Genomic DNA, 24,738 nt, shown 5'->3' with positions numbered 1-24,738 from the left:
AATCACAGATAAGGAATGGGTTTAACACCTCTCTAACACTCACAATAAGCGGTTTGCTTATCTTGTTAAAGTCAGGGCTCCATTAAAATAAGTGTAGTTATTCACGCTGCAAGCCAATTAAACGCACATTAAAACTGAGTATTTCATAGGGCTGCAACCCAATTAAACAAACTTTAAAACTGATTATTTACCAGATTTTAGTTGGTTAATTTACTGATTATATAATATTTTCTTATTACATCTGTCTCTTTACTGGGGTTCCTCTTAATATTTAGCAAGACAAATGTTTGCTGCATATATTTCTGCTAGATAGATAGATAGTGATTTTTAACAAGTTTCGCACCTACCCACCTCCAAACCCCAGGCGGACAGTGGAACTCAATATATGATCTTTCACACGTAATTGCAAGCATACATTCAGCTCTTCCCAAAGACCATCTTGGAATAAATTTTCCTTTTTTATGCCCATCCAGGCAACAAAGCAGGAACCAATTAAAAAAACACAAAAAGGTTGTGCTAGCAGCAGTGAAGTGTGCCTTCTTGGCTGGGTTCCCTCTCCCACCAGAAATAGGGATATTAGCATAAGGCCCCAGCATCATTGCCGAGGGCTGTGGGTAATCCATTTCCCAATGGGAAAGGTACCCAACAGCACCTTTTATCCTCATTTTATAAAACAGCACCAGGGAGGCGAAAAATGAGTGTAGCAAAGTCATGCTGTGCTGCTTCCTCCAATAATGCCCCCTACTAAGAAATGGGAGGAACTCTCAGAGGAGAATTCAGAGCACGATTCTCAAGTGTCTATGGAAGTGTGAAAAAGACTTTCCATTTTCTGGAGAACAAGGGACATGCAAAGGAAAGAAGAGTCACAAGGGTTTAAAATGAAAGATTGGGTGATATTGGGGCAATGCCCAATTAAACAGATCCAAAATTTTAATGAAGCAACGTCATTTAATCAATTAAGGTTGAAGCCCTAGTAGGTGACCCCTAGATCCCCACAAAGAAAACTGAGGATGAGGCTGGCTTGGGGTTCCTGAGTCCATACATGGCCTATTGCTGTTTTCGCTGGAAGGAAAAAGGTTGATTGGTTCCCAATGTACAACCTATTGTTTAGATGTGGTATATAATTACGGCTCAAGATGAAAAAGTTCAACACAGAACAATTAAATTGTTTCTCAAGCTAGAAAAGGTTTCCTCCACCTTAATCTAAATAAAAGCAAAACCAAGGCAAGTTCATTCTGACTGAATGGCTCCCTTTCCCCAAGTTCCCATATTTTAACAATTTCAAGTAACCATCCAAGGAGCCTGGCAACTGCTAGAGATTTTTAACAGCCCCGCTCCAAGCAAATCCAGAAACCTTATGCCCACACAAAGACTGCTGTTGAGGTCCCTTGAGCAAGCAGAAGCCCATGTAATAGAGTTTGTCTTCCAGGACTAGGTCTTTTCAGATCAATAGATATTAGTGAAAGTTGCTTACCTGCAAATGCTGTTCAATAGCACATCTCGCACACAGTAGCTTTGGATGTAAGAAACAAGTTGGTGGTGCTTGTTGGTATTGTCTGATGGAGATCTTGCATAGGAAGGACATGCAGGCCAGTGCAGCCACTACAAAGGTACCAGACTGGAGGTCTTAAGAATGCCTTCTTCTAATCCGTTAGTATTGGGAAACCTAAGTGTCCAAGAACAAGTGGAGACTGTGGTTATTCATCCCTGTTATTCTATGACATATCATTTCAAAATACAGCTTTGAGCTGAAAGCATGCTGTAACCTGATAAGACTTCAGAGGGGCATATCATACGCTTCACTTTCTCAAAGAGATTGCATGTAATGGAACCAACTGCAATGCCTCATCCACTAGGAATTACTCCTGCCTAAAGCAGCCATTTCACAGGGCCCCCTAATGTGATGGGCGCTAATTTGGACGATTTCAAAGACATAAAAATCAAGATGTAATACATCTATAATTAGTTAGAAATAATTAATAATAGAGGTAAAGGTAAAGGTACCCCTGACCGTAAGGTCCAGTCGCAGACGACTCTGGTGTTGCAGCGCACATCTCGCTCTATAGGCCGAGGGAGCCAGTGTTTGTCCGCAGACAGCTTCCGGGTCATGTGGCCAGCATGACTAAGCCGCTTCTAGCAAACCAGAGCAGCACAGGGAAATGCCGTTTACCTTCCCGACGGAACGGTACCTATTTATCTACTTGCACTTTGACGTGCTTTCAAACTGCTAGGTTGGCAGGAGCAGGGACCGAGCAACGGGAGCTCACCCCGTCGCGGGGATTCGAACCGCTGACCTTCTGATTGGCAAGCCCTAGGCTCTGTGGTTTAGACCACAGCGCCGCCTGCATCCCTAATAATAGAGGTAAGATACAACTAAAAATACAACTCTTGGGCATAATCTGCTAATAACTATTGCTTTGGCATTTATGAAGAATGAAGCTCAGGAATTGTATATGCCTTCATTCTATATCTGAAATTGGTTAAAATTTATGCAATAAAATACAAAACAGACACAAAATCACAATGTGGCCATCTAACAGTACAATTTTAGGTGACAACATACTCAAGGCCTAGGGAAGAGTCACAGTTCCTTACATTCCACAGCACAAGAACAGCACATTCAAAAAACCAAATATTTTCCCTCCCATTCCCTTTTACTGTCTATCTCAATGTTTTATTTTCCTCTTTCTATCCTGTTGTATTTCTGTATGTGAAAACCTTCAGAAAAGTTTACAAATAAACTTGCATCTCAAGTTAACCCTTATCAGGGCTACACTGAAAGTAAGAGGCTGAAATTACTCCGCATGAAATATTACTTCCAACAGTTCAACATGTCTGAGCCGGTTATTAAACCTCTTTTTAAAGTTAATGTCCAAACCAGAACAAAACTGGAGAGTTAAAAAAATGATGAATCAGAACTGAACCCAAATTTTTAATGGTTCAATTCCCTGGAGAAAATGTGCAGATGTATGTATGGTCCGAAATCCTTCCATTTCCTCTATTACATCATAAATATTTAAATGGTATAGGAAAAACAATCAACAGAACTTTAGCAGCCAAGCTAGGTTGTCCTCAGCCTTCTGAAATATTGCACTGCTGTTGAGTAAATAAGGCTACACAATAGAGTGCCTTAAGTGGTTCCATTAATATGATAAATTTAAAATGGCTCCCCAATAAAACAATCAAAATCTTCTTGCTGCATTCCCATTCCTAAGCTACATTTTTATTTATCTACCCCATTTTTACCCTGCCTCTCTACCTTAACACTGTTGAAGGCAGATTAAAATTTACTAACCCCCCTTCAAAAAGATATAGTGAATCACAGTAACTGACACACAGCAGAGCAAAGCAATATAACTACAAGTCTAACAGAAGGGCAAATCGAAACTCGCCTAAACAAAGAGGTCTTTACTTGATAGTAAAATGCAATAGTAAGAGAAAAAGCAAAATGAATCTTTCATGACGGGGAGATCCATAATCCAAAGAAAAGATGTTCCCCCCACCGCCATTTAACTCTACTTCAGCTACTCAAGGGACATTGGGAGGCTTGTCAAACTGACTGTAAGGAACAGGCAGAATTATAACTGGAACAAACTGCCCTTCAACTATCTTGCCCCTAAACTGTTTAAGGCTTTAAAAGGTAATAATGAACATCTTAAATTGCAACCAGAAATGAGCAAAGCTGAGCAAAACATATCCTGCTGTGCCCCACAGAGTTCCACCTTGTACCCCAAGCTATTTTTCAGAAGCTGCTGGGAGAGGTCATCAGGAGATTTGGAGTGACGTGGCACCAATATTATCTAATCTAATCTATCTATTATCTTCAGGTAGGTAGCCGTGTTGGTCTGACAGTCGAAATAAATTTTAAAAAAACAAACAAACCTGGTATCACATTAGAGACCAACTAAGTTTGTTCTGGGTACAAGCCTTCATACAAGCCAGATGCTGAAGAAGAAATTGTGTGCATGCACACGAAGGCTTGTACCCAGAACAATCTTACTTGGTCTCTAATGTGCTACCGGGATTTTTTTTAAAAAAATCTAATCTAATCTATCTATTGTTTACTAGTAAAAAAAAAAGCAAGCTTCTAAGTGGTTTACAATTATAAAACCAACTAAAAGGATACAGGTGGCAACTATTTTGCGCTCATCCAGTTGATGTGCAACTGCTGACCCATGTGTTGTTTTTTGGGGGAGGGGCAGAATACGCTGACGTGTGAAATGACCTGGAACACGCCCCCCCCCCCGCACAAACAGGAACCTGCCTGCACACAATTAAAATCTACAATAAAACAGCTCCATCAAAACACTGAAATTAAAATGCAACAATTAAAATCTACAATAAGCAAATCCATTAAACCAGCGTAACAATTAGAATAGGTACAGTGGTGCCCTGCAAGACGAATGCCTTGCAAGACGGAAAACTCGCTTGACGAAAGAGTTTTCCGTTTTGGAGGTGCTTCACAAAACGAATCTCCTATGGGCTTGCTTCGCAAGACGAAAATGTCTTGTGAGTTCCTGCGGGTTTTTCCCCTCCCCCCTTTTTCTAAGCTGCTAAGCCGCTTATCAGCTGATCCGATAAGCCAATAAGCCGCTAAAAGCCGCTAATAGCGCTAATCCGCTAATCCGTCAATGGGCTTGCTTCGCAAGACGAAAAAGCCACTAGACGAAGAGAATCACAGAACGGATTCTTTTCGTCTTGCGAGGCACCACTGTAAAACACCAATTGAAACTAGAGGATCAAGTCAGGAGATCAGGGAAATGCTTGTCCAAACACGTGTGTCTTCAAGAGCCAGCAAAGTGCCAGTACTGACAGAGCTCCTTATATTCCAGCAGGGAGAGCATTCCACAGTGTTGCCATGTGCAAAGTGAACCATGTTCCATTTGTTGTTCTTAATGTGCTTACTGGACAGTGGAGGGGAAGACATTTTTTTCAGGTAACAGAGTCCAGCGTTTTTAGGGTTTTATATGTAAATATCAGGATCTTTAAAGTGGACACAATTTTAACCGTGGTTGTTGTTTTTTTGGTAACATTCTAACCTACCCTAGGACCTCAGGGGGAAGGGCAGGTAAAAAAATACTAAGCAAACAAATAAATAAATACTTGAAACTGGCTCTGGTCACCAGTATTGCAGCCACAAGGCTTTTAAGACTGGGGAGCTTTCTTTGGCATAATTTTCATGCAAGGGAAGATTTCCAATTCTTAATGCTGTCCTTTCAAGCCAAGGAATTTCAGACCAAGGAAAGCTCCCACTGCAAATAATTGGTGCAGGGCCTCCCAACGCTGACCGAGACAGTGACAAGGGGGAAACAGTTGAAGTCCTGCTCCCACTGCCACAATCCCAGTGCAACCCCCCCCACCTCCCTGTGCTATTTGTTAAACAAAAATGAGTGACAAAAATCACATCTAATTTGGCCCCCCGACTCTCACCTATGATTTATTTGCTAAGCACTTGGAGGATAAAATAGCTTGCATCTGCAATGAATTGGACGCCGCTGTGTCTGCAGTACACTCGGTGAATTTGTCCAGAATAAGATGCAGTCATACCTCGTAGTACAGATGACACCTATATCAGACACCTCTTAGCTGACAAAGACCCCGAAATCAACAGGCCTGTGGCGAAGTACTGTTACATTGCAACAAGAATAAGACGAGCAATGATGACAGCAACGGAGTTCAAATTGTAAACATCGAAGGAACGATAATAAATAGTAATGACATTTGAATTGAATTCTCAAAACCTTAAAAGTCGAAACCTGGTCATAAACATAAGTACCAATTTTGTGATTGGGCCATATCTCCACTGTTATCTGTAGTACAATAGTACTCATATTGCCAATTTTATTTTATTTTATAAATTGCTTGTTGGTCATTGACCGTATTAAAGATATTTGAATTTTGATGCAGTCATATGCGGATGGATTAAATTCAGTCATTATGGCCCAAGGATGTGGACAAGGCGCTTGCAAAAGTGCAAGGTGCAGCCTGTTTGTACCACTCATATTCCACCTTATAACAATCTAGTGAGAGAGGGCTAACCAGCTGGGTCCCAAATGGAATTATTGCTTCCCTAGGAGAGGGGATGATCCTGAGCAGGTTGAAGGAAGTGGCCATAATATTAACCCTAGAGACCACCTCCTGGAATCTCAAGAAATGCATTAACTTGCCAGGTGCAAATATTCCCCTATTTTGACAAGGTGCTTGAGCGAGTGGTCATGATGTGCTTGAGTGAACACCAACATGCTGGGACAGTCACTCTGGCAACCTCACGTTTAGACTACTGCAATGCGCTCTATATGGGGCTGCCCTTGAAGACAGTCCAACAAATATGGCACCTAACAAACAACGAATGAATGTTTAGGCTGCTGTGCATTAAAAAGCTTTTTTTTAAAAAAATGAGGACAGCTCACATGAAGAGTACTGAAACGGTGTTCAGTTGCCAGTTCAAATGAAGTCTAGGCTCAAGCTAAAAGAAAAGAAAGTGCTGTGCGGACTGATTTTAAGATGCATCTACACAAAGCACGAGCTACATGAGCTGAATCAAAGATGCAGACCTGAGTGTTTATTTAGGGAGGGTGAAACCCCACCCAACACAGGTTGAAGGCCTGGGGTCATATTGTTTAGATGAAATACATCAAGACAAGCGAACGTATTTTCCTACAAATGTTAGAAACTCTACCTCATTTTGATTGTCTTCTATCACACAGGGAGTACATATGACTGCTGGGGCCTTTTGCACAAGACAGAGCTAAAACAAATGCTTTCTACATTGTATGCTTTCTACATTCTGTTCTTTTACAGTTGGTTTTTTGTTTTTGGTCCTCTGGGGAAACTATGTAAAGATTAGGAAGGCTGGACTCAATTTTCAGAAAGCCAAAGGGAAGACTCCAGGGACTCTAGGAAACTTCTCTTATTGAGACACACAACTTCTCTGACGGTAGCTGGCCATTTTGCTATGGCCTGAATACACTCACTGTTATGTGACTATTCCTCAGAATATCCAGAATTCAAAGTCTAGAATTTTCACAACAGTATGTGGTGCCAATAAATAACTTTTTGAACTCCTGAAACCCTTGTCTGGGTACAGACTGGAGCACATTTTAAAATTATAGTTTCAATGACAGTTCTTTAGAAGTCAAAGAAGATTACTATGAGAAGAGTTTGCGGCAGAATTGGCTACTACAAGGAGATCAGCTTTTAGAGATGGGTGAAACCTCCGTTCTCTGCTTCTCTCTAGTAACCTCACAATTTCACCGGTTAGTGGCAAAATCAGATGTTAGCTAGCTTTAATGATGGCATTTCCCCCTAATGTTGATCATGCTACAATTGTGTGAAGAAATGGCATAGACCAGTGTTTCCCAACCTTTTTTGGGCAAAGGCACACTTGTTTGATGAAAAAAATCTCGCGGCACACCACCATTACAGCCCCGTGACGTCAGCGCGCAGCGTCACGCCGGGAGGTACGCACGTAAGTGAAAGTTTTCAATTTTTTTCCCTCCCCCTTGCCGGGGAACCTCCAAGCTTTGGGGGTGGGGGGGGGAGGAGGCAGCAAAGCGAGGGACTGAGGGACCCTAACCCTAACCCTCACCGATCACCCGGGAAAGCATGCGAACGAGGAGCCCCCGTGTCCTGCTCCCGGCAGCGGACGGCACAAAGCGAGGAGGCCTGGACAAGGCAGCACGCTCCCCGCTCTCGCTGCATCGGGGCTTTTCTCCTCCAGGCCGCTTTCGAAGTCCCCTTCTCCGCTCCCAAGAGCCGGAGCCGCTGCTTCCAGGCCCTGTCCGAGCCCCGACTTGTGGCCTCACTTCGAGGAGCGCCTGTTGCTGGGGACGGGGCTGCATCCCCCTCAGCCGCCGCCTCGCTTCCTTCCAGGAGACCCGACGGCTCCCCCTCTCCCGCTCGCCCTCCTGTGCCCGCAGCAGACCGAGACCTCCCCGCCCCCGCCCGGCTCAGCCCTACCTGGGCGCCTCCAAGCCCAGCCGGCTCCGCGTCGCGCTCCACGCCGGGCAGCTGCAGCTGCAGTGGGGGTGCGCGGCGGCCCGGCTGAGCGCGCCCCGGAGCCGCCGCGCCGTCGCTCGCGAGTCCCTCCGAGAGCCCTCGGGACTGACTCCAGAGTCGCGAGGCGGCACGTCGCCCAGGGAAGGGGCGGCTTCCCACAAGTCCTCCGGGAAGCAAACGCCCTCGCCCGCCTCCCTCCAGGCAACATCTCGCGGCACACCAGGCAACATCTCACGGCACACTTGTGTGCCGCGGAACACCGGTTGGGAAACACTGGCATAGACTGCTGCTTAACAGGTGTTGTGAGTGGGCATCTGTGCCGGGGGGAGAGAATGAAAATAGATGAGTCCTCCCCAATCACTGCTTTAATTATTAAGTACTCCTTGCTTTTTGAAGATGGAAACTCATAGGTGGCAGAGAGAAGATTCAGCGGCTACAGGAAAATAAAAATATGTTTAATAGAAATTAAAGGCATGCATTTCTGTCAATGAAAAGCAATGCTTTGTTCGATATATAAATATTATTTCAATTTGGCACAGCAAATTAGCATTGACCTCACATTTCTAAACCCATAGAAATATATTTATTTGTTCACTCCCCAGCACATCACTGCTTTTCCGTACCTACTTCCCTATCTTTAACAACCGTTCATTCAACAACAGTAAAAAAGAGCAAGGGCAGCAAGTAAAACTTAAGAAACGACAAGCTCTATGAGCCAACTCTTGACATTTACATAACTTAAGAGCCAATACATTTTTCATTTACTTACTTACTTGCTTACTTTTGTGTGATCAGTGTTGCAAATGACTTGTAAAGGAAGATTTACCAATGCAGGACAGGACAACACTTTTCTACTATTACAACTATACCAGCTCTTAACTATCATATCAGAAAGAGTTCAATTGCCCTGTCTATAACTGTCTATGAAAACATTTCCTACAAAGACGCATTTAAGTCTGAACATAATAAGGAAGTCAGTGCTGTTCTGCCCAAAATCATCAAAGTGGGATTGTCAGTGACCAGGACTAATTTTAATCCAAAGTATGTACTCAGTACAAGAAGTTGAATGGATACTTGTTTTAGCTTGAACAATGGATGCACAGACATTTTTGTACTTCATCAAAATCACACCGTTTAACTAACAAGCAGTTCTGCATACAGAAAAGCCTGAAAAACAGCAGAATAAATTGCAGAGACCCACACAGGTTGAAACAGTGACCTATATACTTGCCCATCTATAAAGCTATGAGGCAATGACTATCCTCAAAGTTTAAACAAAATGCTGACAGATGTTAACATACTATCTGGGTACCAAAAAGCATCAGATTCCATAAATTGATGCCTTTTTAATTAACAAGAACAATTCTAGCTACATTGCCTTACTGCCAGCAGGCTTCATCACCATGTAGTCTAGGCACTGAAACAGCTTTGTAAAAACTGAGTAAGGCAAAAGCAGCGGTGCAGTGGATCTCGCCACCCACAAGAAACTGAACCATTCATTTATTGCACAGCGGTCTTGCAACACAGAGCATTTTTAACACCCATTCTTCCTCCCCCGCTACTTTTCAGAGATAAAAAACACATTTTCATCAGAACAGTACCACACTGCCTTAGATGGGGAAGAGTGAATTTACCTTGCTCTCAAAATTAATCACACAGGATTGCACCAGACCTATGCCTTTTAAACACAGCTCTTCCCTGTTCAAAGTGTGTGTGTGTACAGTTTAAAGGGCTAAAAGGGCATATGGGTGAGGAGATACTAAACCCATCTCTCATCCACTTCTCTTAAGAGTGGCACTATCAGGGCAGGAGTCCAGGTCTCACTCACCAAAATCAGCACCCTAAGAACACGGCAGGGCTGGCTCACCACACTTTGAAGTAATATGCATTAAAGTCTACAGAGTGGTGACTTTGAGACCATCAAGTCCAAAGTCTCAAATTAACCTAAATCTACACTTAGCTTTTACTGCTGCAGCCACCTTCCACCCACCAGCCAATTTCTTCTCCGCCAATCTCACGTCCAATACTGGCTGAGGGAAAACACATCTGAATGGAGGGTGTGTAATCACATGGGTCACATGGACAGGGGGAGTGTGTGCCTTATTGCCCCTGCTGATTACAATTTAAAGAAAGAGTAGCATGATATGGAGTAGATGTTGGAAATTCTAAGAAACTTTACTAATTGGTTCACAGAAGCTCCTCCTATCAGGAGGAAATTTTCTGCTAATCCACACACCTCATTCCATTATTACATTGTTCTACAAAAGGGCCACACCTCTGATTCAGCAGAAACTTATTCCTGAGAATATGAAAACGAACATGCTCCTACAGCAGTGCTGAACAAACAGAACTTTCCATGAGCTATATTCAACTCACCGGCTTGTAAGAGCAGTTAATTTTCACAAGACCAGCAAAGTTCATGAGAGCAAATTCACACAAGAGAATGTGAAACAAAAGTGGATTTTCAAGGGAGGAAATTTGTGGAAAGTTATTTTCAGAAGCTAATTGCAACAAGCAAATGAACAAAGCAGACCACTCAGTTATCCTTACCTGCAGACAATGTGAATTGTGATGATTGCTTAAATCTGCAGTCAAGGGACAACTCCTTGTATCACACTTCAGTTCACAGGGATTCAGCAGAGCCACTTGCCTAAATGCACCCAAGTGCTCTGTGATATGGCTGGCTGATGAGTTTTAAGAAATGCGATCCAACTACATGGAACTGTCTGCAGAATCTCGGGTTCCTTCCTGCTCAATACTGTTAGACGTTTCTAAAGCTACATCTTTTTAAAAATATCTAGCTTGATCATTGCTGTGGTGGCGCCCGCTTGCCAGAAAGATCTCCATCCAGAAACAAGGCATGTGACAACAAAGACACAATTCTGAGCAGGCCCACTCCATGGGTGCCTGGAGCCACACACACTGTGGGTACGCAGGTGTCTGATGTCAGCACACTCACCGGCGGGCGTGAATGATGTCAGAACAGTGGGATTCTTGATTACTTAACAGCAGTTGAGTCACATAAAGATTTAAAAAAACACTTTCTGCGGCTAAAAATGTTAATTCAGGCATCCCCAACCTTTGGCCCTCCAGATGTTTTGGCCTACAACTCCCATGATCCCTAGCTAACAGGACCAGTGGTCAGGGATGATGGGAATTGTAGTTCAAAACATCTGGAGGGCCAAAGGTTGGGGATGCCTGTGTCAATTGATATTCCTAGCAGTTAATGAATTGGCAATTTCATTTTCCAGCATAGGCAAACCATGACTGGAAAATAGGCCTTGAGTAAATTTTCACATAGGAGTTCCACAGACCACCAATGTTCCAGAAGCTCCATTCAGGTGGTTTGGGGTGTGTATTATAATCTGAATTCAAATAGTGATACAGTAAAATGCAATATAAGAAATACAACCAAAACAATGTAGCATCTAGCACAGCATATTACAATTTCTACACCAGGAAGTAAACTTAGGAAATGATCTGCCAAGACCCACAGCAATTTTCAAGTTGTCTGTAGGGAGAAAGGTTTGGGAACCGCTGTTCTAACACAAAAGCTACCAAGAAGACTTTCACCTCCTCTATTAACCTACTTGCCTTCAAATTAATCATATTCATTATGTTAACAAAAGACAATATAAGCTGGACTTGTCTCTAGCGGCTCTAATCTGTATGTCTTTTGAGGTTTCACACATAAGTGTTTACAAACTGTGGTTGCGTCTGGCAGCCACCCTACAATCCAATCACAGTGCAATATTATGAGTCACTGGTGTCCCTTGCACTTGAGACACTACAACAGACCTCAGAAGGATTTCCCCCTAAAATGTGTCAGGCCCAGAACAAATCTCATTTCTAGCACTTGGATTTCTCTGGCATAACTCCCCATAAGGAAGCTTTATATGTTAGTCTGCAACTGTGAGCACACTTGGCTAGGAGTAAGGCTCATTTATCACAGAGGAATTTAATTCTGCTGGAGAATTGCCCCAAGCTGGGCAGATGCTTGCCCAAATTTGGGCAATTCCTCCTTGCTCCATTCTACAATTTTCAAGATACTGAAACTCCAGAGAGGCTTTTCAGTGCAGGTAGCTACAAGGGGAGGATGGGATGGAAAGGTTTTCCTCTAGGAAGTTCCTTAATTTAACCTCTTAGGATCCAAGTCACTTTCTCTGTACAACACAGTGGTACCTCGGTTTACGAACTTAATCTGTTCCTAGGTCCGTTCTTAAACTGAAACCATTCTGAAACCAAGGCACACTTTCTCTAATGAGGCCTCCCACTGCCAGTGCCCTACCTACTGTTTGGCTTCCATTCTTAAACTGAGGTAAAATTTGCAAACCGGGACACTATTTCCAGTTTTGTGGAAGTTAATAAACCGAATAGTTTGTAAATAGGGCTGTTCTTAAACCAAGGTACCACTATATTCTTTTTCATGGGCTCATAGCTGATGAGAACCACTCTTTACTACAATTTTAGCGTCCGCAGTATAAAAAACACGAAAGCACTATAACAAACATGGAAACAGAGGTAGGTGTGAGCAAGGTAGTGAATTATTGCCGCACAAAATAATAGTATGCCGAAATTCCCTGCTTCATTAAAGATACAGAAATCCCAAAAGTTGAATGCAGCTATTCTCACCAGGTCAAAATCCTGCGATGTTCATTTTACCCCCACTTTCTAAAAAGTAGGGATAGAGATGGTTGTGATCTTAATCAGATGAGCATAATATGAAATTATAAACACATACACACAGGTAGGCATGACTGATAGATACTTGTATATTTGTTTTCAAAAGCTGAAGGGTGATTAAGCCCAAACTGTACCAGGTACTTGAGAATAACCCTTCATGAAAAGGGTTAATACTTTGTGAACAGCAAGTATATGGATCTCAGGCACAGATTTCTCTAACATATTATTTTTAAAAACCCCAACTCCCATCAGAATTACAAAGTATTACAGCATTTCATATACAAATTTGACAATCACGAAGCAGAGGTGTGATCCAAAAGCACTACCCCACACATTTCTAATCGTGGATAGTGGAAGATTACTGGTTGGAAAGCAAGAAAATTCCCATTTGCATTACTTTAACATCTCCCATTCTTCCTGTTTATGCCCTAAGCCTATAAAATATATTTATAAATCAAAAGCCAGCACAGAACAACCAGATTTTAGAAGGAATAAGTCAAGCACCAGTTTTTTGGAACAAGACTAGAGAACAGGATTTCACAGTAAGAAACTTTAAATACCCTGCAGCTGGCCTCTGAAATACAGTCTTCCCAACTGCATCGCATTAAACAGAGGCAGATTTTATGTGGCACCCAAATATGACTCCCTCCCACACTAGGCTGATGCTTCCAGGCTTTGTGATAAATTGACATCAAACGCTGACTTAGAAGAATGAGGTGTTTACTTTAAAGGGATTAATCCTGCATTTTGTTACACTTCCTATTTGTTTTGATGCAGTGCTGCAAATCTAGGCAATGGCAGGCTGAGCAGCGCCAAGGCAGAGGAGATACAGCATTCTCTGACTTCAAATGAATTACACAGAATTAAAATTCAGCGAAATTAAGTTCAACACAATTACACACACTGTAGCGTGCGACATCAAAAGTAAGAGGCGGCAGGCTATGGCCTCGTAGCATAGGCCAAACCAAATCAAAGCACTAAGCTAAACTGACACACGAACACTGGAAAGAGAACTGACAGACAATTATTATACTTTCATGTATCATAAAACAGCCTCTGATCAGTCCAATGCAAGGGCTAGAAGACACAGCTATATGGTATATCTATGCCTCTGATCTAACATTTCCTTAAAACTTTCATCTAACCTTTACCCCTTTCCTTTGCCTTTTGATGCAGTCCTTCTTCAAATATGCTCTCAAAAATAGCTTTTATGTCACCAGTGGTTAACAGAGGAGATATGAGTTCTGCTTCTTCAGAATCACCTGACATTGTACAATGTCCCCACTCCTGCCTTAGCAAACCTAGGTTCTAGTATTATTTGAAATTATAGGGAGGACCTGGAAATGTTAAGGGATTGCCCAGCTGCTAATATTCTCTTCTTAGGCAAGAAGCTCTCGAAAAGATGGCAGCAGTTCAACTGTAGACAGGCTTGGAAGAAGCAATTATCTGGGTCCCTCTTCAATCCAATTTCAGGGCCGGATACAGCACCAAATTGGCACTAGGCATCTGGCTTGGTGGTCGTTGCAGAAATAAGGATGGATGAGTGCTACTCTATTGATTCTCCTTGGCCTTGTCAGCTTCGATACCAAGGGACACGGTTTCCTCTTGGAGTGGCTCTGTGGATTGTGAGTGGATTCTATTGGCCTGACACATATTGCAGCAGTTCTTTAAGACTTGCAGTGGTTGCCAATGTGCTTCCAAGCCCAAATCGAAGTGCCTGCATTGACAAATAAATCCCTAAATAACTTAGGCCCCAATATCTGAATACCCTTTTATTTATTATTGATGCAATTGGCAGCATAAAAAGACAAGATAAAAAACAAAGAAAACCCATAATAAAAACAAGAACAAAAACAAACCAATCACCCCATTCTCCTTCTGCACAAGCCATTGGAGGTGAAATGTCTTACCTGATTTAATTGTACTGAGCTGTATGTAACCTGCCCTGGGGCTACAAAGTGAAGGGAGAACTAAAAACAAATAAGGAAATAAAATGTGTCCAAGCATCATTTATTTGAAGATAATGTTAGCTCTTCCGCATTTAAAACGAATGTTGAGGGAAGTAAGAAGTTTATATAACTGAGAACACAATACACAAATAAAGTCATATTCAGGGTTGTGCCCTCAGATAACCTCCTTGATGCCAACCAAGGATCCTGCATCTCCAAATATTTTTATTTTTAAAATCAACATTTTTAAAAGCTTTTTTTCTGCCATGGGTGACACTGGGCACACAACCTTCTTACTTTCTTTCCCCCAGAATGCATCACTTGCCTTTTTGTTTGGTGGTAGTAGTCACTGTGATTATGATGATTTATTAAGTTATATACTGCTTAATGCAAAAATAGACTACTAAACTGATTGGTTGTGTTTAGGGTTGTGTACTTTGTTCGTCTGAGATGTTATTTAATCATAGAATCATAGAGTTGGAAGAGACCACAAGGGCCATCGAGTCCAACCCCCTGCCAAGCAGGAAACACCATCAGAGCACTCCTGACATATGGTTGTCAAGCCTCTGCTTTGTTGGGAGTGTTTTGCTTATTTTGGGGGAGGTGTTGCCTGCTTACCCCCTGTACTTTAGAAAAGGTTGTAGATGTTTTGCACCCTGTTTTGGAGAGTCTCTGAGCATCACCAGTTTTTCTTCTGTGAAATGGTACTTTGTGGTAACCACGACAGTTATATGCCTTTTTCCAGAATGGGAATAAAATTACAGGAGGCCTGTCAACCATCCACTTACCCTCAAAAGAAGAGACAAATCTGCATTGGACACAATGAAGACGCACATGTATGTCCTCTTTTGTGAATGGGTTAGAGGTTCCAATTCATACACAATGAACTAGGTCTAGAAAATCCGGCTGGCACCTCTGCTTCTGAGGCACTGCCATGCTGCTAAACTCAGCTAAAGCAGCTCTTAAACATGTGCAGAACACTTAGTATTAACGGGAAAACAAGCCAAACACCCACACTTATTCGAATTCAGAAACAGCTTCATAAATCTAGCTTCATTTTCAGTTCTCATATTCTCCATCTTGTGTTTTAATTATATCCATGTAATTCAGTCCAATGTTTCCAGAGAACGAAAGATAGATTCCCATCAATGACTCTTGAGATGCAAGAATGAACAGTTTATGATTAACAACAATGGAAATGTTTGGTAAAGGTATTAAATGAATTGTTGTTGTGAAAAAATACAGGTTGCATGGCTAGTATCTTATGCTGAATTAGACACTCTTCTAGTATACAATCGTCACATTCAAGTACTTTACAGCCAACTACTCAGTGTTTTATTTAAAGAAAACAATTCATATATTTTATTTTAAAAATGTAACAAAAATACAAAAGGGTTCAACAAGTGTATGATTGGAAGATATTAAATGTTAGTCTTAAATTGCAAAGCATGTATTTTCAAAGATATATGGGGAAATAATAAAAGTTTGCCCGCAAAGTAAAGTTCTTTTGACATATAAGCACCAGAACTTCTGAATATACATCTAAAACTATATGCAGAGTGAAAAGGTAAAGGGACCCCGACCATTAGGTCCAGTCGTGACCGACTCTGGGGTTGCGGCGCTCATCTCGCTTTACTGGCCGAGGGAGCTGGCGTACAGCTCCCGGGTCATGTGGCCAGCATGACTAAGCCACTTCTGGCGAACCAGAGCAATGCACGGAAAGATTTACATTCCCGCCGGAGTGGTACCTACTTATCTACTTGCACTTTGACGTGCTTTCGAACTGCTAGCTTGGCTGGGGCAGGGACCGAGCAATGGGTGCTCACCCTGTCGCAGGGATTCGAACTGCGACCTTCTGATCGGCAAGTCCTAGGCTCTGTGGTTTAACCCACAGCGCCACCCGCGTACCTTCTATATGCAGAGTAGCAGCTATTAAAAAGGATGCTACAGAGATTTGTAACTTTCAAGATATAGGTTTTCCTATCTAGACTACACAGTACAGTATGCTGACAGAATACTTTCTGCCTTTAGTGCACCCTTGAATCCCAAGCAAGATCACTTATCCTCCATTCCCACACCGCCACACTTTTTGCAAAAGAAAAAAAGGGGGGGAAAGTGTACGGTATTCATATTTTAGAAATAGTAGTAAGGTAAAGGTAAAGGTACCCCTGCCCGTACGGGCCAGTCGTGACCGACTCTAGGGTTGCGCGCTCATCTTGCTTAAGAGGCCGGGAGCCGGCGCCGTCCGAAGACACTTCTGGGTCACGTGACCAGCGTGACGAAGCTGCAACTGGCAAGCCAGCACCAGTGTCGCACACGGAAACACCATTTACCTTCCCGCTATAAAGCGGTCCCTATTTATCTACTTGTACTTAGGGGTGCTTTCGAACTGCTAGGTGGGCAGGAGCTGGGACAGAACGACGGGAGCTCACCCCGCCGCGGGGATTCGAACCGCCGACCTTATGATCAGCAAGTCCTAGGCACTGAGGTTTTACCCACAGCGCCACCCACGTCCCTTTAGAAATAGTAGTATCCAGATCCTATTTTCATGTCAAGAACATGTGTGAAACACTTACAAAGCTTTGACACTGCCAAGTACTCTGAAAGTTCACGCTTACAGAAATAATGCAACAGCTAAAATGGTACAAAAACAGTGTGGTGGAAGGAGAGAGAATGTCCCTTCCTGAGTTTGGTACAGTTTACAGTATTGATTTGAAGATGTGAGATCTGTTCCACTAAGAGAGAAGCTGCATGCTTGAAATGCCCAGGATTTGGTAGTGCAAACCCTTAATATTTCCATATGGCAGCTCTTCTCATTATGAAAGTCTTATGGAAAACTTTGTGGTTGGTATTCAACTAAGGAATTGCACGAGTGGAATAATTACTGCTAGTGCAACAGGGGACCTTCTCTCTCTCTCTCCTCCAGCACTGTACCCATAACTGTTCCGGATGGTTGGGGGAAGAACCCATAACAGAGTTTGGTGTGTCAGAGGGAAAAGAGGGGGGAGTCCTGTTGAGCAATGAGAAATCCTCGTGCTTACAGAACGTTCTCCTTAGGAGTACACTGAATACAACCCTGTGTGGTTTTTTTTCTTGATGATATGATCAATTCAACCCTAACAGCATATGTTCCTTATGGGAAATCAAGTCAACCTGACCTCTATTTTGCCAACAGCAGTCCCTCCAGCCGGTCTGAACAACATCTGACCAACCAAACTGAATGCAGTTCACTAGCCTTGAATGACACAGGCTCAGTAAACCACCTGATACTGCTGCCTGCCAACAGCTGCAACAGCAGGGAGACTGTCAGCTACCTGGCAGGCTACAGTTGGTGAACTGATGGGGAACTGCGTTCAGAAATGTAGGAGAGAGATGGGTGCGGAAAGGAAAATCTGCAAGCTGAAGAATTTCCATCAGAAGGATTCTAATTTTGAAGCTCATTTGAAAAATCTATAGATGGGTAAGGAATGGGTGAACAATTTGTTTTTAACAAACACATTTTTTTTAGTGTTCATAACTATTGAAATCATTCTTTGCTTACCCATTCAAAAGCTGCTGGTGAAGAAAAATGAATGGACGTATTTTAAAGAATGTTGTATTAGGACTCAGAAGGGAAGAACTGATTTACGGCAGTGAATACTAATTAACTGGAACAATACACAATCCTAATCCTAGGATGGCATAATTGGAAAGTCCTTGAAAATAATCTGTTCCATCTCCCTGCCCTGGTTTAATTCAGAATGCTTTGAATACAGAAATAAAGCTAAACTTAATTTGGGAGGTTAGACTGCAATCATATATACTCACTTTCATGAACCCAGTGGCAGTTACTTCTAAAGAGACATGTATATGATTGTACTGTACATACATGTGTTGAGGACTATTTTATCCTATAGCTATGTTTGAGGCAATTGCTAGGAGCCCCCCATTACTAAAACCACATGGATTGGAATTTCTGAAGCATTTTCCACGTCAAAGCATGGATTGGCTTTTTGCAGAGGGAAGCAAAGCCAAAGGCTACATACAAGTCATACCAGCTGTGGCAATCACAAACGAGGCGGGAATGTGAAAATTCAACTGAGAATGTTGCTTTCCATAAGAGAAGCTCCCCTAACATAATTTTTAGGTGCCTATACCTGCACATATGTGGGACCTGCAGGAAAATATTGCATTATATCCTCACCTGCTAGCAGCTTTCCTATTCAGGGCTGTTTTCAGCCAGCCATGCACTCCCCCCAGGATACTCAATTCCCCCTACTATTTAATTTTTCAGAGTGATGCCAAATTTGAAAATCAGATTTTATTTATTTATTTTTAAAGTGAGATTCTCAGGGTCCAGAATTCTATACCAAATAATGCACTTCAGCCATGGACATTTGTGGTTTACTTACACTTGATTAAATGTGTGTTATTAGAAGACAGGAAGCCTTCATATTTAATTGAATTAAATGCTGTCATTGTTGCTATGTAGGGAAGGAGGAAGAGTCTTCTCACCTCCATACTTGCTCTTCATTGACAGAAGCAGGACTGAAAATAATAACAGTAATAGAGGAGTCTGTAAGAGAAGGGCTGGAGCATGTGGGAAAGGGGTTATTTCCCCAAACACTCCTTGCTGTGAAAAGGATGACTGTTCGGCTTTTTTTTCAACCCCCCCCCCCCCAACAAATCCTACATAGGTGAGTCAAAGATTATAGCCTGCATTCAAACAAGAGTACAACTAATTCTGCACATTCACAGCAAAGTTTTGGACCTGCGTTTCTTGACACAGCCCCCAGGCTGCATTGCAAATCTCTTTTAAAAGCGAGCAGTTTTGAAACGTGTGAAATATTGTGTATGTGCATATGTCTTCTGTTCAAAATTCTTGGAAATGCCCAAAATAGTGTGTGTGTGTAACACACACACACACACACACAGTCCAATAACCACTTTTTTCAAATTAATTTACAGCAAAAGTATGTACAATACAAGGAGCAAAGCAGACTGTAAATTAGGAAGTATACGCTATCTTGAATAAAGTATATGTTTATTTTTGTTGCTGAATATATAGTATATAATGTTTATAATATAATGATAAAGGTAAACAAATGTTTCCTTTCCACAATAATGGAGATTGTGCTTCATTCATGGAAACACTGACTACTGGAATGGGAGGCTCTTCAACTCAAGTCTACCACAGTGAATCGCAATGCCAGTCAACACACAACATGAGACAGGGATATTGACTGGGGAAACTACAGTGGTGCCTCGCAAGACGAAAATAATCCATTCCGCGAGTCTCTTCGTCTAGCGGTTTTTTCGTCTTGCGAAGCAACCCTATTAGCGGCTTAGCGCTATTAGCGGTTTAGCGGCTATTAAAGGCTTAGCGGCTAAAAGGCTATTAGCGGCTTAGTGGCTTAGGAAAAGGGGGGGAAAGCGGAAAAAAATCGGAACACTCGCAAGACGTTTTCGTCTTGCGAAGCAAGCCCATAGGGAAATTCGTCTTGCGAAGCAGCTCAAAAACGGAAAACCCTTTCGTCTAGCGGGTTTTCCATCTTGCAAGGCATTCGTTTTGCGGGGCACCACTGTATATGGAAAGGGAAAGCAGAGCAGTTTATGAATGCAGTTTGCAACTTCATTAATACATTCCACGAACAAGAATTATTTGTGAGATTAAATGGTAGATTTTAAGTAAAAACAAGGAAGGATGAATCTCTTGGTTTTTTGTTGCAGTAGACAAATACATTCTGGATATTGTTCCAATGGCACTAAATTTTAAACCAGTGAGCGAGAGCTATTTTTGCAAATTAGTAGGTAATGGAAAATGTTTAAATCTGGGTGACTTTAACAGAAGGAAGCATCCAGATATTTAAAAAAGAATCAGAGCCAAAATGGGGATATTAAAGCAGCATCTGTACATTGCAATAAAAAGGTAAGCTTAGAATCAGAAAGACAAAAGTATGTTTACTTTAAAATATCCCTATATCAGAAACAAGTGAACTTAAAGAAAGAGCCAACAAATAAAATGAGATGGGAAATGGAGAAACAGCTTCTCCAGACAGAAGTGACTGCACATACAGAGAAGCTGGTGGTGACTGAAGATTTTTCAGTCAGTTCAATATCTGACTAGCATGGTCATAATCCTTTCGAAAGGATAATTCACATTGGGTATATGGGAAGAATCCCTCTGGAACTCCAAATATGCTCTGTTTGTTCAGATCACACACCCACACAATTTTAAAAATCCCCTGATTCCCAAGAGGTAGATGCATTACTGAATTAACAACACTGGAAGCATGACAGAAAACATTCTTGCTTCCCCCAGCAGGAAGCCAACAATGCAACATTCAAGCAAAACTTGCAAGCTCAGTGAGAATCAAAACTCCGAGGAACTGATGAAAAAGTCTTGGTGGTGATATAGCACCTATCATCCCTTAGTACAGGAAAAATATGAATTTATATTGACTTGAAATAAAAATCCTTGCACACTTCACATCTGGGATGGAACAGGAGGAGAGGCAGATACTAACAAACGTGATCTAAGTAGATAATGAATATCAACTACGTACCTTTCCAAAGAATTTCCCTTGAGATCTTAGCTGGAATGAAAACTCAGTATGGTTTCAATTATTGACCTATGGCTATGCTCAAAAGCACCACAAAGTTAACACCACACTACTGAGCTTTATATTGGTTTCCATTCGATCACAAGTGATAACAGAGCTACACAAACCGATCAGAAATTCATGTTGGGGGTGAAAGATTGCTATATGCTCCTACTAAGACCCTAAGCCACACAGCAGGAAGAGCAAGTTAAAGTTCCCTGATACGAGTATTTCAAACACCACATAATTAATATCATGTAAAGTGCTTGGAACTAAGACATATGCTGTTTAACGACAGATGCACTAATACGGCTTCATCAGTGCGGTAGGGTAAGAAAGCAGAGCCAATTCACAAGAAATTAAACGTACTCATGACATTTGAATAAAGAATTGCTTACCTTTTCCTTTAACTGTCCTAGGTTGTATCATCTCCAGAGACAGAGCCACAACAAATGCAGGAAGGTATTGCTTTCTCTGGGTGTTCTGGAAAATGTGGATGGGCAGTGGAAGGAACAAATAGGCAAGTGAGCATTCATGCTTCAGCCAGCTTTGCAGCTAAGTCCCCAAGACCTTCTCACGGCTGCTGATCTCATCCACGAAACTGAAAGAGCATCTCAGCAGGACACTGCCAGCTTCTCTTTCAGAGCGCTCTCACTGACAACCATTCTCTGGCAAGTGAAATGTCAAGAACCAGGCAGGGGCGGTGTTTGGAAAAGGAGGGAGGTGGAGGGATAAGAGATTCTCACCATCCATCAACCTCAAAACCTATTCAGCAAACTGCTTGAATGGAGCCGGCATTTCATTCTCCATGGTAACTGGAGATGGAAGGAAGATGGGAAGAACGCAAAAAGAGGCACGTTGAGCTGGTCTGGGGGAAAGAGGCATTAAGAAAAGGATGGGAGCATTCCAAAACCCCAGCCCATGCCTTCAGCTTACAAGGAAGGAAAAATAAAAGGTCTCTTTCAGCTTCCACCTCTTTCTTCCGGGTGGCAGAATTTCCTGGGATTCAGGCAAAAGCACTTTCCCCTCAGGGTGCAGAAAACAAAGTAATTTCCTGCTCTAAGTACTGCTAATGGAAAGCAAGCTGTCCCATTTGCCACTGAAGGAGCAACTGCTATCAACTGCTTCATGCTCTCTTGAGGATCGGCATACAGAAATGTATCTATTTCATAAACCATACCTTCATCCAAGAGTTTGAGCAGTATACACATAAAATTTGACACCTGCAATACTATAGTAGCGTATGATCTGGGATAGCTCAGTTGGAAGAGCATAAAACTATGGGCGTCTTAGTCAGGGTCGTGAGCCTCACATTGCACAACCGATTCCTGCACTGCAAGGGGCTGGATTAGATAATCCTCGTAGTTCCTTCCAACTCTACGATTCTATGATTCTAAGATAAAACCTTAAATGAAAACAGAATAAAACTGAGAGGAATAAAAGTATTCAGCCAGCTAAAAATACAGTAATTTAAAATGCTTTGGCAAATAAAAAACATTGACTCGGGCACTGAAATCCTTTACTATTAAAAGGATTAAAGAATTCATTATAATACTCAGCTTTCAGTAACAGCAGGGTAATATCTTTGCTAGCTTCAACTAAATTTTGTCCATTTTCAGCAAAGTTACTCATTCTGCCATGACAGCCAACAGGCATAAACCAAATTTATCTTACAATGAAAGAGCTACAGGTGTCCCTCTGCCTGAAAATCAGGTTGCACATTCATTTCCTCTTGAACTTGGCTCAACGTTATCTGATGCAATGAGCTCTCAAAAACCAGAAAACGTAACTGAAGGTAAAGCAGACACTAAATACTGAAAAGCCAGACTTCACCTGACCCACATTAGAAAGAACCACATGCAATTTAGTTTATAATAACATTTTGACCCCTGGCCATCCTCCTCTTGTACATTAAAAGTTGAACAGTCACTATACAAATACTTATTTCACCCTGATTGTGCCCAAATTAACACCCTAACCCTACAAAGCTACTGAGTTTCTTAAGGGATAAGATTAATGCACAATAACCATACTGAGGAAATAAAAATACAGTGAATTCAGGCTGCAGCAGCCAATAGCACACTCTATTCAGAACTTCTGTCAGAGTCCTTTCCCTCTCAGCATCTCAAAAGTTCCCTTTCTGTAGCCCAAACTCCTTTATAATGGGACTCCGATTCAGTTTTACTCATTCTAGAGGTATTGCACCATGGCTCTGTATAGCCTTGTCCACACAATGAGATTTTTGTAAAAACAGAGTTCAATTAAGCAATGCAAATGATTCTCTTTCAAAATTTCCTAATGGTTTTTAAAAATTATTATTGTTGTTGTTGTTATTATTCAGGTCATGGTTATCAGACAACCCTAAACATTTACCAAACATAGAGAATCACATTAATAACTGGTTATGGTACAACACAGAATATGGATTTTGAAATTAAAGCAGGTACTCACTGAGTAATTCTAATCCGTATTTGCAAGTCTAAGCAATTTAAAACTTAAAAACACTGTGCAGTCGCATTACTACACAAACTGTTTTCGTATTCTACAGGTTTGAACGGAACATTACATTTCTTCTCTTCTCCATCCCTGACCTTCCTAAATTGACCAAGGAGGTCTGAAGGACAGTAAGTACATTTGGCTGCTTACATCCTCCCTTCAAACCTTCCCACTTAACATGTGGTGGTCAGGGGCCTGGGCCAAATACAGTGGTACCTCAGGTTACATACGCTTCAGGTAAGACGCTTCAGGTTACAGACTCCGCTCACCCAGAAATAGTACCTTGGGTTAAGAACTTTGCTTCAGGATGAGAACAGAAATCGTGCTCCGGTGGCGCGGCGGCAGCAGGAGGCCCCATTAGCTAAAGTGGTGCTTCAGGTAAAGAACAGTTTCAGGTAAGGAACAGACCTCTGGAACGAATTAAGTACTTAACCCGAGCTACCACTGTATACAAGTTTAGCATGCCTGAATAGGCCTTGTGTTGCCCTCAACCAGAGCCAGGGCTTTTTCGGCTGTGGCTCCGATCTGGTGGAACGCTCTGTCACAAGAGACTAGGGCCCTGCGGGACTTGACATCTTTCCTCAGGGCCTGCAAGACAGAGCTGTTCCACCAGGCCTTTGGCAAAGGCACAGCCTGACCCCCTCCTCTGGTAATTCTTCACAGAACTCTAGCCCAATGGTTGCCATCAATTTGATTTGAACTGGTTTTATAATGAATTGATTTTACAATGTTGTATTATTTTACTGTTGTTAGCCGCTCTGAGCCCGGCTTCGGCTGGGGAGGGCGGGATATAAATAAAATTTTATTATTATTATTATCTTGGGACCAGTAATGCAGATATGAAACGCTGGTCAACCTAAAACATGTAAACAGCTAAAATTAAACCTCATAAAATTGATATTTTGGGAGCCTGGGAAGGGAAGGGAAGATTAAGAAAAAGCTGGATGCCTAAACAGTATGCTAATAAAAGCACTGGCTCACGCTGATCTAGAGAAGCACCTTGAGCACAAAAAATTAATCAGACTTTTCTT

The 24,738-nt window shown here is 42.0% G+C and overlaps 1 protein-coding gene across 1 annotated transcript in view; it reads right to left on the bottom strand.

Moving 5' to 3' along the window:
* Positions 1-24,738, bottom strand: part of NDST2 (N-deacetylase and N-sulfotransferase 2) — a 108,991-nt gene that overhangs the window by 56,230 nt on the left and 28,023 nt on the right. Inside the window, exon 3 of the mRNA XM_082223576.1 lies at positions 1,475-1,666. The gene's annotated coding sequence lies outside the window, so the exon portion shown is untranslated. The remainder of the gene's footprint in view (positions 1-1,474; positions 1,667-24,738) is intronic.

Source organism: Podarcis vaucheri (assembly GCF_965113315.1).
Source record: "Podarcis vaucheri genome assembly, chromosome: 5".
In the NCBI taxonomy this organism is placed as follows: domain Eukaryota; kingdom Metazoa; phylum Chordata; class Lepidosauria; order Squamata; family Lacertidae; genus Podarcis; species Podarcis vaucheri.
This window is presented reverse-complemented; position numbering and strand designations above follow the sequence as displayed.